This window comes from Dasypus novemcinctus, chromosome 1 (assembly GCF_030445035.2).
Source record: "Dasypus novemcinctus isolate mDasNov1 chromosome 1, mDasNov1.1.hap2, whole genome shotgun sequence".
Classification (NCBI taxonomy): domain Eukaryota; kingdom Metazoa; phylum Chordata; class Mammalia; order Cingulata; family Dasypodidae; genus Dasypus; species Dasypus novemcinctus.
The window spans coordinates 169267137-169283892 of record NC_080673.1 but is presented as its reverse complement, the minus strand read 5'-3'; the positions used below and the strand labels follow the sequence as shown (position 1 = coordinate 169283892).

At 37.9% G+C, this 16756-nt stretch overlaps 1 protein-coding gene across 3 annotated transcripts in view; it reads left to right on the top strand.

Annotated features, from left to right (window-relative positions):
- NWD2 (NACHT and WD repeat domain containing 2) overlaps positions 1-16756 on the top strand; it is a 233294-nt gene that overhangs the window by 105169 nt on the left and 111369 nt on the right. The window lies entirely within an intron of this gene.

Sequence of the window (16756 nt, the reverse complement as noted above, 5' to 3'; positions counted from 1 at the left end):
CTATTATTGGATTCCTTTATAAATGGAGTGAATTCAGACATGAGAGAATAAACCATGGAAGCAAGAAGCTAAAATCAACAAAAACCAGAAGAGAAGAGAGACCAGCAGACCCCACCGTGTACCTTGCTGGTTGGCAGCAGAGCCAGGGATCACCAGCAGCTGGTCTTCTGGAAGAAAGCATCTCCTTGACAATGCCTGCTTTGGACATTTTCCCAACCTTGAAACCATAAGTGAATAAATTCTCATTGTTTAACCTGACCCATTTCATGGTATTTGCTTTGAGCAGCCTAGGAAAACTGAAACAGTTCTTCTCTTCTTCTCTTGAGCTTCAATCTCTACATGTTTCCTTGTGCAGCATACTCACTGGCTCACACCCGTCCATCTGGTTTCCTTCCTCTCCAGATCAGTAAGTAGGGCACTATTTTCTTTTTGAGCTGGGTACTCTCTATACCAGCATCTCCAGCTCTCTCCCCTACAGTAGTTACGTGGAGATTATTCTCTGTTTATATGAAGGTTAATATGTCTAAAGTGGAACTCATCCTCCTTTCCCCACCCCCAGTTTCCCAATCTTTACATTTCCCAGTCTTCCAGATGTTAATAGCTTGCCATACAGTCCATTCTTCACCCTTTTCAACCTAGATCCAAGCTGTCACTATTCCCGTTGATTCATCTGCCACAGTGTTTTTCACAAGCATGCCTTTCCTTCCAAGTTCACAGGACTGTCTTTGTTTAGCCTTCATTTCTCAATAGCTGTATGACTGTAGCAACATTTTCCTGACCTTCCCATAACATTAGTATTTTTGTGTTCTGGCCGAAACTATACACAGCTGCTCAAATATCCTTCCTTGAACAGTGTTTACTGTATTTCGTTGATTCTAAGGTGCACATTTTTACAACTCTGAAATCAAGATTCATCTTACAAGTAATTGGTATGTATCATGTAATTGCAGTGCATTTCCTTTTAGTGGTACATAAAATATTGGAATAGTCTATAACTGATAAGATTTTAGATTCAATAAAATATGGTACATTACATCATTTACATGGTATAATGGAAACAGCATGAACTTTTCCATCAGAAAGATTACGGTTCAAGTCTATGGTCCAAAAATTACCACTCCTATGATCCCAGTCAAATTATTTGTCTTCTTTGATGCCTAGTTGACTCCTCTGTAAAATCAGCATGATAGTATTTATTGCTCAGGATTATTCTGAGAATTAAATGAGATAACACAAAGGACTTGGCACATGGGCGATTCTCAACCAATGTTAATTTCCTTCTGTCTCTCACCTTGTAATTATTTCCTCTGATCAAGAACCTAATGTGACATGATTGTTTTGTAAACCCATGACTGCTCTAATTTACAAAAATGAAGGGAACTTTTTTTAAAAACAACTTAATATAATGAAATTATTCTTGTGCATGTTTCTTTTGCCTTTTTGAGTGCAATTAAAGAACTTTCCCTGGTCATTCCAAGGCATCTGAGTGTTTGGGTGCTTGGGATCTGTTACAGAAGGAAGGTGAATGGAAGAGCATTCAGGAAATATTCATTATCTCACATACACAATAGGATTTATGCAGCAAGACTAGGAGAATGATGGAAAGAGACAGAAAAGGAGTAAGGAGGGAGAATTGGGTAGAGTTCAGCAGACTTTCTTCCCATTTCCTTTCTCCGCACTTTACTTCAGAAAGAGGGAAATGGGTTAGACAAATGAAGATAACACTGAGGACGGTTTACCTTGCTCTGTATTTAGGATTCTGAAAAGTAGAAAGAGATCCTCTCATACACCCTGCCCCTGTTTTAGTTTCCTAGGCTGCTGTATATACTGGCTTGAAACTGTATATACTGCAGAAAATCATGTTCTTAAAGCTAGTCCATTCCTATGGGTATAAACTTACTGTAAGTAGGGCCTTTTAGATTAGGTTACTTTCCTTAAGGCATGGCTCAGGGAGAGTCTTAATCTTCTGAGTCCTTTATAAATGGAATGAATTCAGAGAGAAAGAGAGAAAACCACGGAAGCAAGAAGCTTACAGCAATGAAACTCAGAAGAGAAGGAGGGAGAGACCAGCAGACACCACCATGTGCCTTGCCATGTGATAGAGGAGTCAAGAATCACCAGGAGCTAGTCTTCGGGAAGAAAGGATCACATGATGATACCTTGATTTGTAGATTTTTCTCAGTCTCAAAACTGTAAGCTTGTAAGCTAATAAATTTCCATTGTTAAACCCAATGCATTTCATGGTCTCTGCTTTGAGGAGTTTAGCAAACTAAAACAGCTGCTTGAATGAAAATAACGGTCAGGTTAAACCATGGGAATTTATTCACTCATGGTTTTGAGGCCAGGAAAATGTCCAAATCTAGGTGGGACTTTCTCCCCAAAGCCTGTGGCATTCTGGGACTGGCTGCCTGTGATCCTGGGTCCGTAGTTCAACAGTGACAAGGTGCGAGGCAGGGTCTCTAGTCTCCTAGTCTCTCCCTTCTCCTCCAGGTTCCATTGATTTCAACTTCTGGCTGCTCCATCTTTGGCTTTCTCTCTCTTTGTTTGAATATCACTGTATTATAAAGGACTGCAATAATAGGATTAAGCCCTGTCCTGATTGAGGTTAGTCACAGCTTAACTGAAATAGCCTCACCAAAGTTTCTACTTACAACGAGTTCACACCCACAGGAACGGATTAACTTTAAGAACATGTTTTTATGGCGTACATACAGTTCCAAATCATCACACACCCCCAACCTGGACATGGCCACATTATGGGCCTGTCAACAAGATACCATGAGGTGTCATTCCTCAGCCGCCCTCAGTGACTTTGTATCACATATGCTGAGTTGAGAGTCACTGCCAGTCACCATAGCAGGGCAAGGTAACCACACAAGAGGCCTGCAGTGAGTGGCTGAATGGAGAATAAGGCAAAGATGTGGCGCTCTTCATCCAGAGGACATGAGGTTGAGCTGGGTCAACTATAGAGCAACACTGGCCTCTGATCGAGCTGAGAAGGAAAGGCCAGTCCATGGGTTACCCATCCCAAACCTGTCATGCCTGCCAGCAACCAGGTAGACAGTGAGCATCAACTGAAGTCACTGCACCCAAGAACTCCATTTTTCCCATAGGACATGAGGTCATCCAGACATCTTCTTAGAGAAAAATTAGTGGGAAACTTGGGAAATCTTTTGAAAGACTTTGCATCTTGATCCAAGAACAAATAAGCACCAAATAAAGGGTCCTTAAAAATAGCAGTTCAGACTAAATTTTAAACTGCATAGAACTAAAAATTCACTTTATCTAGAGATCCACTTGGGCAGAAAGTGGTCCATAATACTTTTAGACAAAATAAAGACTACATTCTCTATGCACATAAAGTTTGTAGGTTAAGTTTAATTATGTAAGTCTGTATATTAATTTTACCTGATTAATAATTATTGATTTGAAAGTTTATCATTAATTGTCCCTACTTTTCTTCCACCATTTCCTGCTTCTCCTACCACAGCCGTCCTGTTTTATTGAGTCATTCCCCTCTGTACACATCCCTCTTTCTCTCAACTGCCTGCCTGCTCCAGGATCTCAAAATGCAGTTTGCCTTCTGAGTTACCAAAATATATCATTGGCTTTAGAACTGACAGGATTTGTTTTGGTACCTTTGATCTTTTCTCCACATTGTCAATTAATCACCCCTTTTCCATTTTCTATTAGTTAAATGCATGCTTCTTTCTAAAGTGAAATGCATATCTTCTCATTGAATCACAGTTCATTTCACTCAGACCAGCGCTCCAATTTGTCTAAATCACTTTACATTTCACTGCTGTCCATCAAAACTGAGACAGGCCTTACCAAGTTGATACTCTGTAAAAGAATTATAAGGGGAAGCGGACTTGGCCCAATGGATAGGGCATCTGCCTACCACATGGGAGGTCTGCGGTTCAAACCCTGCGCCTCCTTGACCCATGTGGAGCTGGCCCATGTGCAGTGCTGACACGCGCAAGGAGTGCCGTGCCACTCGGGTGTCCCCCACATAAGGGAGCCCCACACACAAGGAGTGTGCCCCATAAGGAGAGCCGCCCAGCACGAAAGAACGTGCAGCCTGCCCAGGAATGGCACCGCACACACAGAGAGCTGACACAACAAGATGACACAACAAAAAGAAACACAGATTCCCTGTGCCACTGATAAGGATAGAAGGGGTCACAGAAGAACACACAGTGAATGGACACAGAGAGCAGACAACTTGGGGAGGGTGGGGGAGAGCAGGGGGGAGGGAAGAGAAATAAATTTTAAAATTTTAAAAAAGAATTATAAATATGTTACATCACCCTTCTCCCATCCAGGTGAATGACCCAGTTTATAGAAAGGGAGAAGGAAGATAAATAAGATGATAAAAGGCAAAAGGGAAGGGATATTGTGTTATAGCTGAGCTTCAGCACTCCAATTTTATTGTAAATCTTGACTAACCATTTCTTCAGCATGGAATGGCTCTTTTGGATTCTCACACCTGATTGCCCCAGGCAGCATTTTTGTTCCTCATGTACTCTGTGCTCATGGACAATCTTCTACCTAATAATTTCCCTAGATATAGAGCAATGGCATTTTGTGGTGCTCCAGAATTTACTGGAGAAGCTACTTTTTGCTGAGCGTTTAATGCTACTAAATTGTGGCTGTCTGATTACCCCAATGGCTGGAAAAAAAAAAAAAAAAGAATTAGCCCTAAACTTTACCTTCAGGGTGATGGGAAGCTTCAGGATGGAAGGCACTGTAAAATAATGGTAAGAGCTCAGGTTCAAATTCCACCTCTGCTACTTGCTGCTCATGTGACTTTGAGCAAGTTACCTTCTCTGTGCCTCAAATATTTTCCTCTATAAAATGGGGATAATAGCAATATCCACTTCATGAGTTTGGTTAAGGTTTAAATAAGTTACTACATATAGTGCCTGACACAATAAAAGGAAATTTTAGCTCTGTGACCAGATTTGCATTTTTCAAATATCCCTCTCCCTGTAGTGTGGTTAATGGATTAGAGAGACCAAGAATGGGAGGTAGAAGACACTTGAGGAAGCCACAGTGGTAATACAGACACATATCTAAAGGATCACTCAGATACCTGTGTTGACACCCCCAATCTATAGTAGTTGCCAGAATCCTGGTGATAGGAAGAAAGACCACTTAGGGTTTTTCACTGAGGCACACTCTCTGTTTCTGATCAGGTATACTGCCACCGAAGAAAGCTTGTACCTATTTGTAACCTGGCTAAGGTTCTTTTACGCAATGAGCGTCTCCGACTTATATGTGGCACAGATGCACACCACTTTTGTCTGGCTGCTACTTCTCTGCCTCCAACAACTCCTGGTACTTCTCTCAGTCTCTGTGGTCATCAAGCCTTTAGTAGCTGGAGATCCACCCTTAGTTCGTGGTTTAGTTCTTCCCTATATCACAGTTTAATTGTAAGTGTTTACCGGAGACTAAATCTCCCAAGCCACAAGGGACATCGAGTCTGAGCAATTAGCTAGCTAGTTTCATGAGGCTCTGGATTGAGCTTCATCCTACCTCATAATATTGGACCCTCTCTCTTCCTAGTGATCACATATGACCTTCCTAGGATTGATTTAGGACCTGCTTTCCCCAGAAGAGCCTATTATAATGATGCTCTCATTTATCTCCTAGTCATTTATCTTATGATCAAGAGAAAAATTTTAGATGACTTAAAGTGACTAATTGCAGTAGTACTAATGGACCTTTTGTTCCAAAGCATGGGGGAGGGAGAGAATTCCACATCTGTAAACCAAACTCACCTCTGGTAAACAGCATCCAGTGAACCAAGACTATGGAGGAGTTTTCACTTTTTCCTGCTTACCTTCTGCAATGAGATGAACATTCTAGAAACCAGACATAAATTCAAAACAAATTCAAATGAGTGCTGCCTTCATAACTTTATTTATCTTGGAAAGCTGTGACCTTAGCATACTAGTGTTGCCTCTGTTCAGTACTTTTTGAACCTACCCTGTGTTCATTTCTGGTGATCACAAAGGCTGATCCTTTTAAAAACAGATTCCAATTTTTGAACAAGCTAAAATTTTTTCCACAGCCATATCTTATAAACATAAAAACCAGCAAGGCGAGAGAAATGCCATTTTTTAATTAAAACGAACTCTAAGTGACTAGATTTTTTCCGGTGGGAAATTAGAAAATAATTCCTAAAAAAGAAATGCTCTGGGCAATGGCCATATAATTGGAATTGGTTTATAGTCTTCCATTGTAATTTTGAAAAAACAATCTTCATTTCAAAACTATGTTCAGAAAAATCAGTCATATAATCTCTGCAATTACATTTCTATTTTGCATTGGTGGTGTTACTTAGCCTGGAAAACTGAGAAAGGAAAAAATGTGGGAAAATACTTAAATTCAAATACTTTGAAAAAATGATGATATGAGGCCATTATGAATTCAGGATTTATTCTTTTTATCTTTTAGCAAAGCCTGAGGTTATTTAGTTTTTTAAAAGTTACTTTATTGTTAGGTAATCTTGGTATTTAAATGATTATGTCTGATTTCAAGCGGTGATATTTGCTATGACTTTTATATGGTAGTTTTTTTTTTCCAGACCAATTCAGCACATTATAATAAGCATGATAAATTAGCTTCATTAAGAATTTTTTAATACAAGTTAGGTGGTTTTAAGTAAAAAAAGATAAAATCAAATTAATTTCCTGAGCTTTTATACTTAATGATGAAATAAGTAAAGGCACATAAAATGTGCTGTCAACAAGTTAGTATTCCAATAAATGGTAAATTAGATTCCAGTGTCTGCAGTGTTCTGGACATTAGGCTAAAAGCTAAATTTAATTTTTTTAAGTATATAATAAATCTTGTCTTGTTGAGCACTTAAAGTCCCAAGTGCTTTTTGCCAGTTATTGATCATGTGGATATATGGCACATGTGTTTGCCAAAAATTGTGTTTTGTTGCTGCATAAGTTGGATGTTTCATTTATTTATTCTCTTTCTTCACCATTGCTTGATTTATCTTTTTTCATTATTTTCTGAACATAAACATCTATGGGAAAGAAGAGTTTAAGGAAAAAAGATGAAGGCAGGAAAATATTTAAAGAAACTACTGAAGTAAGAAGACATGGATGAGAGCAATGGTGGCCAAACTTTAAAGAAAACATAGGTACAAATACTATTACAAATGACTCCCATAGGTTGCAAATATATCATGTAATATCCTTCAGTCTTCTGATAAAAAATACAAATGAAAACCTTGTTTTGACACTTTTCCCTAATCATTTGGTCCACACATACTTATTTAGATCTCATTGTTTAGCTCTCGGTGTGCTAGGTGCTTAAACTAAACAGATACTCTTCTTGCACTCAAGAACTAAACTATGATAATGGTATATAAGAACTGTAGAAAATTACAATACAAACTAGGTGTGCAATATGTCATTTTTTATAACAGCTTATTCAAGTATCATTTCAATGGTTTTTAGTATGTTCTGAGTTATTAATCATTACTACAAATAATTTTAGAACATCTCATCACCCCAAAAAGAAACGCTGTTGCTTTTAGCCATCACTCTCCAATCTCCCCAACCACTAATCTTCTTTATGTTTCTATAGCTTTGCTTCTTCTGGACACTTCATTTAAATGGAATCATATCACCTGTAGTCTTTTGTGACTATCTTCTTTCACTTAGCATGTTTTCAAGATTCATCCATGTTCTAATGTGTATTAGTACTTCATTACTTTTTATTGCTGAATAATATTCCATTGTGTATTCCACATTTTATTTATTCATCAGTTGATGGAAATTTGGATTGTTTCTACTTTTTAGTTGCTTTAAATAAGGCTGTTATAAACATTTGGCTACAAGTTATTGTGTGGACATATGTTTTCGTTTCTCTACCTAGTAGTAGAATTGCTGGGTCATATGGTATATTAGTCAGCCAAAGGGATGCTGATGCAAAATACCAGAAATTGGTTGGTTTTTATAAAGACTATTTATTTGGGGTAGAAGCTTGCAGTTACCAGGCCATAAAGCATAAGTTACTTCACTCACCAAAGTCTTTTGCCACATGTTGTAGTAAGAAGGTTGCCAACATCTGTGAGGGTTCAGGCTCCCTGGGTTCCTCTCTTCCCAGGGTTCATTTCTCTCCAGGCACAGCATCTCTGTTATCTCCACAAGGCCAGCTATAGACTATTAGGCAAACAGCTTGTTTCTCTTCCCGGGGCCTTTTCTCTTTCCTCATGATCAAGCTCCTCTCGTTGCTCACTTCCTGGGGCTCCAGCTCAAGACTCCAGCATCAGAACTCCAATATCAAAACTCCAACTCTGTCCTTTGCCATGTCTTTTATTTGTGAGTCCCCACCCATTAAGGCACAGGACTAGACATGCTGCCCAATCAAAGCCCTAGTCATAATTTAATCACACCCAGGTACAGAACAGTTTACAAACATAATCCAATATCTATTTTTGGAGTTCATGAATCATATCAAACTGCTACAGAGGGCAACTCTGTTTTGCTGTTGGATGAACTGTCAGACTGTTTTCCAAAGTGGCTACACCATTTTCTATTCCTACCAGTAGTGTATGAGGCTTTCATTTTCTCTGCATCCTTGCCAACACTAGTTATTATCTTTCTTTTTTATTATAGTCATCCTAGTGGGTGTGAAGTGTTATCTCATTGTGGTTTTGATTTGCATTTCCCTAATGACTAATGATGTTGAGCATCTTTTCATATATTTGCCATCCATTTTTATATATTTTCTGAAGAAATGTCTATTCAGATTTTTTTTTCAATTTTAATGGGTTATTGAATTTTAAGAGTTCATTATATATTCTAGATACAAATACTTAATCAGATACATGATTTGCAAAAGTCAAGCTCATGAAGGTTTGGACCTATATATTCTGGTACAAGCTTTCTAATTTTAGCAACTACATTTATATCTTTTTTTTTTTTTTAATGTGGTGTGAAGTATAGGTCCAAATTCACCCTTTTGCAGGTATATATCCAGTTGTCCCAGGGCCATTTGTTGAAAATATTCCTTTTCCCCCATTGAATAATCTTGAGACTTTTGTAAAAAATCAATTTTCCATAAACCTAAGGGTTTATTTTTGGACTCTCAATTCTATTCCATTGATCTATATGTCTATCCATATGCCAGTACCATACTGTCTTGATTTCTGTAGATTTGTAGTAAGTTTTGAAATCAAAAAGTGTGAATCTTCCAACATGATTCTTCTTTATATTGCTTTGGCTATTCTGGGTTCCTTTAATTTCAGTATGAATTTTAGGATCAGCTTGTCAATTTCTGTAAGGAAACCAGCTGATATTTTGATAGGGATTTTATTGAATCTATAGATTGATTTGGGGAGAATTGCCATTTTAATTAAGATAAATATTAATAGTAATATTGATAATGACATCAGAAGTATTTCTATTTATTTAGCTCTTCTTCTTTAGTTTCAACATTTCGCTCTTTTTAGAGGTTATGCTCTTCGTTTGTTAAACTGATCCCTAAGAATTTTATTCTTTTGTGATACCATTGTCAATGCAATTATAATCTTAATTTCATTTGTGTATGAAACTCTATAGAAATACAGTTGATTTTTGTATATTGATCCTGTTTCCTGAAACTTGCTGAACTTGTTTTTTTGTTTTAATAGTTTTTTAGTGGATTTCTTAGAATTTTCTCTATATAAGATAATGCCATCAATGCATATGGATAGCTTTGCTTCCTCTTTTCCTAACTAGATGCCTTTTTTTTTCTTTTTAAGATTTATTTATTTATTTCTCTCCCCTTCTCCCCATTGTCTGCTCTCTGTGTCCATTCACTGTGTGTTCTTCTGCATCCGCTTGCGTTATCTGGCTATACTGGGAAACTGCGTCTCTTTTCATTGCATCATCTTGATGCATCAGCTCTCCATGTGTGCAGCGCCACTCCTGGGCAGCCTGTGCTTTTGTCATGTGGGGTGACTCTCCTTAGGGACTGCACTTCTTGCACGTGGGGCACCCCTATGCAGGGGCATCCCTGCATGACACAGCACTCCTTGCGTGTGCAGCACTGTACGTGGGCCAGCTTACTACATAGGTCAGGAAGCCCTGGGGATTGAACCCTGGACCCTCCATATAGTAGGTGAATGCTCTATCAGTTGAGCCACATTGGCTTCCCATAATTAGATGTATTTTTTTCTTTTTCTTTTTCTTTTTCTTTTTTTTTCTTCTTATTGTCTAATTTTCCCTGACTAGAACTTGTAGTAGAAATAGTGAGAGTGTGCATTGTTGTCCTGTTCCTCATCTTAATGGGAAAGCATCCAGATATTTACCATTAAGTATGATGTTAGCTATCCATTTTAAGTAATTTTTATCAAATTAGAGAAGTTCATTTTTATTATTAGTTTGTTGACTGTTTTCATCATGAAAAGTTGTTGGATTTTGGCAAATCCTTATTCCTCATACATTGAGATGATTGTGGTTTTTGTCTTTTATTCTACTAATATGATTTATTATATTAATTGATTTTTTGAGGCAAAGCCAACCTCACATTTCATGTTGTATGATCCTTTTTATATGTTGCTGGATTATGTTTTCTAGGATTTTGTTGAATATGTTTGTGTTTATATTTAGAATAGATATTGTTCTGTATTTCTCTTTTTTTGTGATAGCTGGTTTTGGTACTGGGGTTTGGAATGAGTTAGGAAGTATTATCTTCTTTTCTATTTTTGGAAGGGGTTATGAAGAATTGGTATTAATTTTTTATGTCTATATTTGGTAGAATTCACCAGTGAATCCATCTGGGCCTGTAATTTTCTTTGTGAATAGTTTTTTGATTACTAATTCAATCTCTTATCAAAAGTCTATTAAGATTTTCTATTTTTCTTGATTCAGTTTAAGTTTGTTGTGTCTTTCAAGGAAATTGCCCATTTCATCTAAACTATTAAATTCATTAGCATGCAGTACTCCATGGTATTCTCTATATCCTTTTTATTTCTGTTAGATCTGTAATAATGTTTCAACTTTTATTCCTTCTTTCCTCTTTATCATTGACATTCCAGCTAAAGTGTTGTTAATTTGTTGGTATTTTCAAACCAACTTTTGGTTTTATTGATTTTCTCCTGTTTTTGTATTTTCTATTTCATTGATTTTCTCTCTAATCTTTATTAGTTCCTTTTTTCTGCTTATTTAGATTTATCTTGCTCTTTTTTTTAATAGTTTTAAGGTGGAAAGTTAGGTTATTGATTTGAGGTGTTTCTTCTTTTTTAATTCTGGTGTTCATAACTATAAATTTTCCTCTAAGTACTATTTTAACTGCAGTGTATATGTTTTGATATGTTGTATCTTCATTTTTCATTCACCTCCAAATAGTTTCTAGTTTCCCTTTTGATTTTTTTTTTACCTATTTGTTACTTAAGAGCTTAATTTTCACTTATTTGTGAATTTCCCAAATTTCTTTCTCTTATTAATTCCTAATCGTATTCTATTGTGGTTAGAGAATATGTTTGATGTATTTTAAATCCTTTTAAGTTTATTTAGACTTTTTTTTTAAAGATTTATTTATTTATTTATTTCTCTCCCCTTCCCCCAAGCCCCAGTTGTCTGTTCTCTGTGTCTATTCGCTGTGTGATCTTCTTTGTCCGCTTCTGTTGTTGTCAGCAGCACGGGAATCTGTGTTTCTTTTTGTTGTGTCATCTTGTTGTGTCAGCTCTCCGTGTGTGCAGCGCCATTCTTGGGCAGGCTGAACTTTCTTTTGCGCTGGGCAGCTCTCCATATGGGGTGCACTCCTTGCGCATGGTGGTCCCCTAGGCGGGGGACACCCCTGCGTGGCATGGCACTCCTTGCACACATCAGCACTGCACATGGGCCAGCTCCACATGGGTCAGGGAGGCCCGGGGTTTGAACCGTGGACCTCGCATGTGGTAGACAGATGCCCTAACCACTGAGCCAAGTCCACTTCCCTAGACTTGTTTTATGGCCTAACATATGTTCTCTTTTGGAGAATGTTCCATGTGTACTGGACAAGAATGCATATTCTGCTTCTGTTGGGCAGACTGTTCTACAGATGTCTATTAAGATGAGTTGGTTTATATATTTTTCAAGTCTTCTATTGTTTTGTTGATCTTCTACCCATTTGTTATAAGCTTTTATTGAAAGGGAATTGAAGTCTCCAACTACAATTCTTGAATTGTCTATTTCTCCCATCAATTTATTTTACCTGATATTAATTTAGCTACTACAACTTTCTTACAGTTGCTATTTTCATAATATTTTTCCCTACTTTTAGTTACAAACTATTTGCATTGTTGAATCTGTAATGTATATTCTGTAGACAACACATAAATGGATCTTCTTATCCAGTCTGACCATGTCAGTCTTTTAATTGTTTACTTCATTTCACATTTAATTTTATTATTGATGTACTTGAATTTATGTCTGCCATTTTACATTTGTTTTCAGTGTATCTCATATCCTTTTTGTTCATTCTTCCTTTACTTCTTTCTTTTGCATTAAGTGAATATAAGTGAAAATTTTCTACTGTAACATTTTAATTCCTTTAATGATCTTTTTACCATTTTTTAAGTTATTTTCTTAGTGGTTAATTTATCAGAATCTATGTTAGATGTATACTAACTTAATTCCAGCAAGATACAGAAGATACAGAAATATTACTTCTATGATATGCTGAGTGTGAATCTCTGTTTTTATCTTACTTGGAATTTATTGAGCTTCTTGAATGTATAGAATAATGCTTTTCATTAAATTTGTGATATTTTTGGCCATTTCTTTGTTCTTTCAGTCTCTCCTTTCATTCTGGCATTCCTATTACTTGTATGTTGGTGTGCTTAGTGGTGTCCCACTTTTTGTGAGGCTCTATGTAATCTCTATCATTTTATTTTCAGGCTTGTTCATTCTTTATTCAGTCAGTTCAAGTCTATTATTGAGCTCCTCTACTGAATTTTCATTTCAGTTATTGTACTTTTCAAATACAGAATTTCCATTGGGTTATTTTTATAATTTCTATCTCATAACTGACAATCTTCTATTTAATGAGACATTATCACCATACCTTTATTCAATTCTTTAACTATTATTTTCTTTCCTTCTTTGAGCATAATTATAAGGGCTACTTTGGAGTCTTTGTTAAATCCTACATTTGGTCCCTCTCACTGTTGCTTGTTTTTTTCCTATGTAAGGGTCACACTTTCCTGTTTCTTTGCATCTAGTTATTTTTGGTTGAAAATGCAACATTTTGGATTATATATTGTAGTGACTATGGATACTGTTTCTCCTTCCCTCCTCTGAGGCTTGTTATTGTTGTTTGCTTGTGCATGTTTTTGGTGACCAGCTGGACTATTTTAGTGCAATCTGTTTCTCCCCCAGTGATATTGACATCAATATCAGTATTCCTTTGATATTGCGCCAATGCCCAACCTGGGACATGCATTCAGTTCCCTGGGGGTGACAGTTGTTGTTGTAGTATTATAACTATTTTATTAACCCTTTCCCTCAGTGTACCCACTTGTTACCTGATTGCTCTGTTGTTTTTGACAATGCCCTGGGGCATAAATTGTTCCACAACCTGGTCCAATTAAGTTTGGACTCCTTGTCAGGGCTCATATTCGCAGTCAGTGTTTGATGTTTCTTCTGACCCCAGGAGAGCTCTTCTGACTGTCTCTTCCCCTGGTTCTCTCTGGTAAATTAGTTGGCCTAACATTTAGCTTGTTATCTCTCAGGAATCTACCAGGTGCACTTACTTGTTTTCCACCATTGTTTTTCGTTTGTTTGGGGAAGTACCAGGGATTGAACCCAGGACTGTTGTACATGAGAAGCTGGCGCTCAACTATTTGTGCTAAATCCCCTCCTTTCCATCGTTTCTGAGAGTGGCCTTAGGCTTGAACTTTCATACATTCTGTTTCAAAAAGAGTCAGTTCCTTTGGGGAGAGTTTCAGAGTTTTCTAGTTTATGATCTGCCTCTCCCTCTGAGCAAAAGCTCTGAGCCACAAGCCTTTTTTTTTTTTTTTATGGAGCTAGAGGCAGGGACAATGGCACACTTCTCTCTGAGTGACACCCATGCTTTAAGAACAGGGCACTGGATGAGGGCAGGAGCCTCTGGTCTCTTTGGCTTCTGTCTCTTGGCGTGGAACCTGTATTCCATGAAAGAGCTAGCTTGAGAGCGATCAGGACCTCAGTAGTCTTAATGTGCCACACCTAAGGTATAGCCTCCACCCTGTAAGTGGGTACTGGATAGAAGATGAAGACAGACCCTGACTTCTCAGCTATACTCACCTGGAATTTAGCCTCTGCATCATGTAGCTGATGGAATGAAGAAACCTGCCTCTCCTAGGAAAGTATGGTATCTGTTAACTGAGAGTGGGGTGAAGAAGGGTTACTGCATTCTTCAGTGCACCCACTTGGAGTGAAGATTCCTTCATACTCAGCTGGGACAGAAGAGGGAGCAAGTGGATTGTGGTTCAGATGCCACAGACTCTCAATGTTCCTACATATTTTTGTAGATGTTCTTGTATAAATGTTTCTTCATTTGCTGTATACCCCTAGGGCCATTCCCAGAAACTTTTAAATGGTTTCTTTTCATTGGTATTTTCAGGAGTTATGCTTGTCTCACTGAGGAGTGGCTTCACAAAACTCCCTGTGCTGCCATTCCAAAAGTGGAACTTGGCAAAGTGTCATTTTAAATAGTAAAAAAGATCCTAGACGTTTAGGAGAAAAACATCAAGTCCTTTGGGAGTAAGGGAAGAATTCATACAGAAGGTGGCATTTAAGCTAAACATTGAAGCTAAGACTTAAGGAATTCAGTGGTAGCAACCACTGTGAGCATTTTCTACTATGTTTCTGAAAGATTAGGCAGCATTCTCTCTACAACTCAGGAGAAACTCCCATTTAGAATCCCTTTTGAAACTCCTCCTTTATAACCACACCCATCTGTTCAACCTTGCCCCCTGTGACATCCACCTAGTTGCTCTTTAAGACATAAGAGTTCCATCCTTTAAAAGGGTGTCATTTCCAGCTGTACTAAAATTGCCATAGTTCAGGACCTAGCATTTTCATGCCTCCTAACTGGCCTTTGCTGGCATTCCCAACCAATAAGATGCCCCAGTGAAAGGTTCTGGCAAAAAATGGATTTGAAAATTTGTCTTAGACCCAAGAACAAAACAGAACACCTGTTTCCCATCTAACATCTAAATCAGACCTTCATCACATAGATCCACTCACAGATACAGGGATGGAGACAGGGCTTTGTGCACAGGTGCTCAACTAAGGGGGTGTCATTCACATTGCAGGAGATTCAGATATTTATTTTGTCAATTATTGGCAGGTGGTCAAAAATATGTTTTTTCCAGTGATTTCAGTATATCATAACAATTTTCTGATAAATGGAACTAACGTGTCTGGGAGAGGTATTTTTTTCCAAATCAGACAAAAGAGGGGATTATGAACTAGTGGAAGCTCCGTAGGGATCTAAAACTAAGAGCCTGTATAGTGGTGTTTTGCTTCAACCCAATCAGAAGCAATACCAAATAAGATGGGTAGGTTCGATTTCAGTGTCTTCTACTAAACAAGTCTGGGCTTCTAAGCATTCAACTGGCCTTGGCCATTTAGTTTGTCCACTGAACCACCCAATGGCCTTTTTCATTGGTCAGAACAGCCAGAATCAGGAATACATGAAGTGGCAGAGAGGACATGCGATCCTACCACACATGGGCATTGACTTTGACACAGTGACCCTGCCGCCAGTAAAGCCCAATGACTCCCAGGCTCTGACCAACCAGGTTAGCCTCCCCTTCCCTTCCTCTACTTGCCAGCTGATTTTTTTACTCATTGTTGAGAATAGCAGTAGACCAAGGATGTGATGGTTCTTTCAGGACAGGAGGCCAGCAGCATATCAAGAGGATTCTGCTGCACACACACACACACACACCAGAGACTGCTCTCTCAGCACTTGCCACAGCCCTTTGATCATCTTCCCAGGCCAGTGAAGTAGAAAGGTTCAGATATGAATCCTAAAACAACATAAATAAATCATAATGGGGCAGGATATTAATTTACTTCTAGGCACTCTGTGGCATCTAGAGCACCTAGAAATATTCATAACATGTACCATAGATGTTATTTCTTTACTCTTTAATTTTGCTGAGGGTATGATGCCTTGGCCATCTGTCATTTATGATATGATCTTATATCACTTTTCTGTCTACCACAGTGCTAGACAAATACCAGGCCCTCAGTACAGAATGAATGGATAGAGTGGAAATAAGAATATTAATGAGGAGGTGCTTATAAGGAGATGGGTGAAAAGAAAGGCAATGTCATTGGTTCTCCTTTTATTATCAGATGATGTCTGTGCTCTTCTGAAGCTCAATAATTGACAGCTCTGATGGTAGAAATGTTCCCTATCGTCACTGTCCAAGATAGGAACCATTAGCCACCTGTGGCTATTAAGCACTTGAGGAAATGAATTTTTTAATTTTAATTAATTTAAATTTAATAACCACAGGTAGAGGCTCTTGTAGTGGCTAGTATAGTTATAACCTCAGATACCCCTTCCTTTATACTGTATGATTAAATCTATAAGGTAGATTAAGGGGAAGAACCCCCAATTAGTGCTGATAGTTTTATGTGTTATATAACTCATGAAATAGACCAGGGGAATCACTTTTTTAAAAGCTGTCATGTCTCTTATCAGTCCTGTAAAAACTCAAATGCAAATACACAAATACCTGGTCCAAACACACCCATGTCAGGGCCAG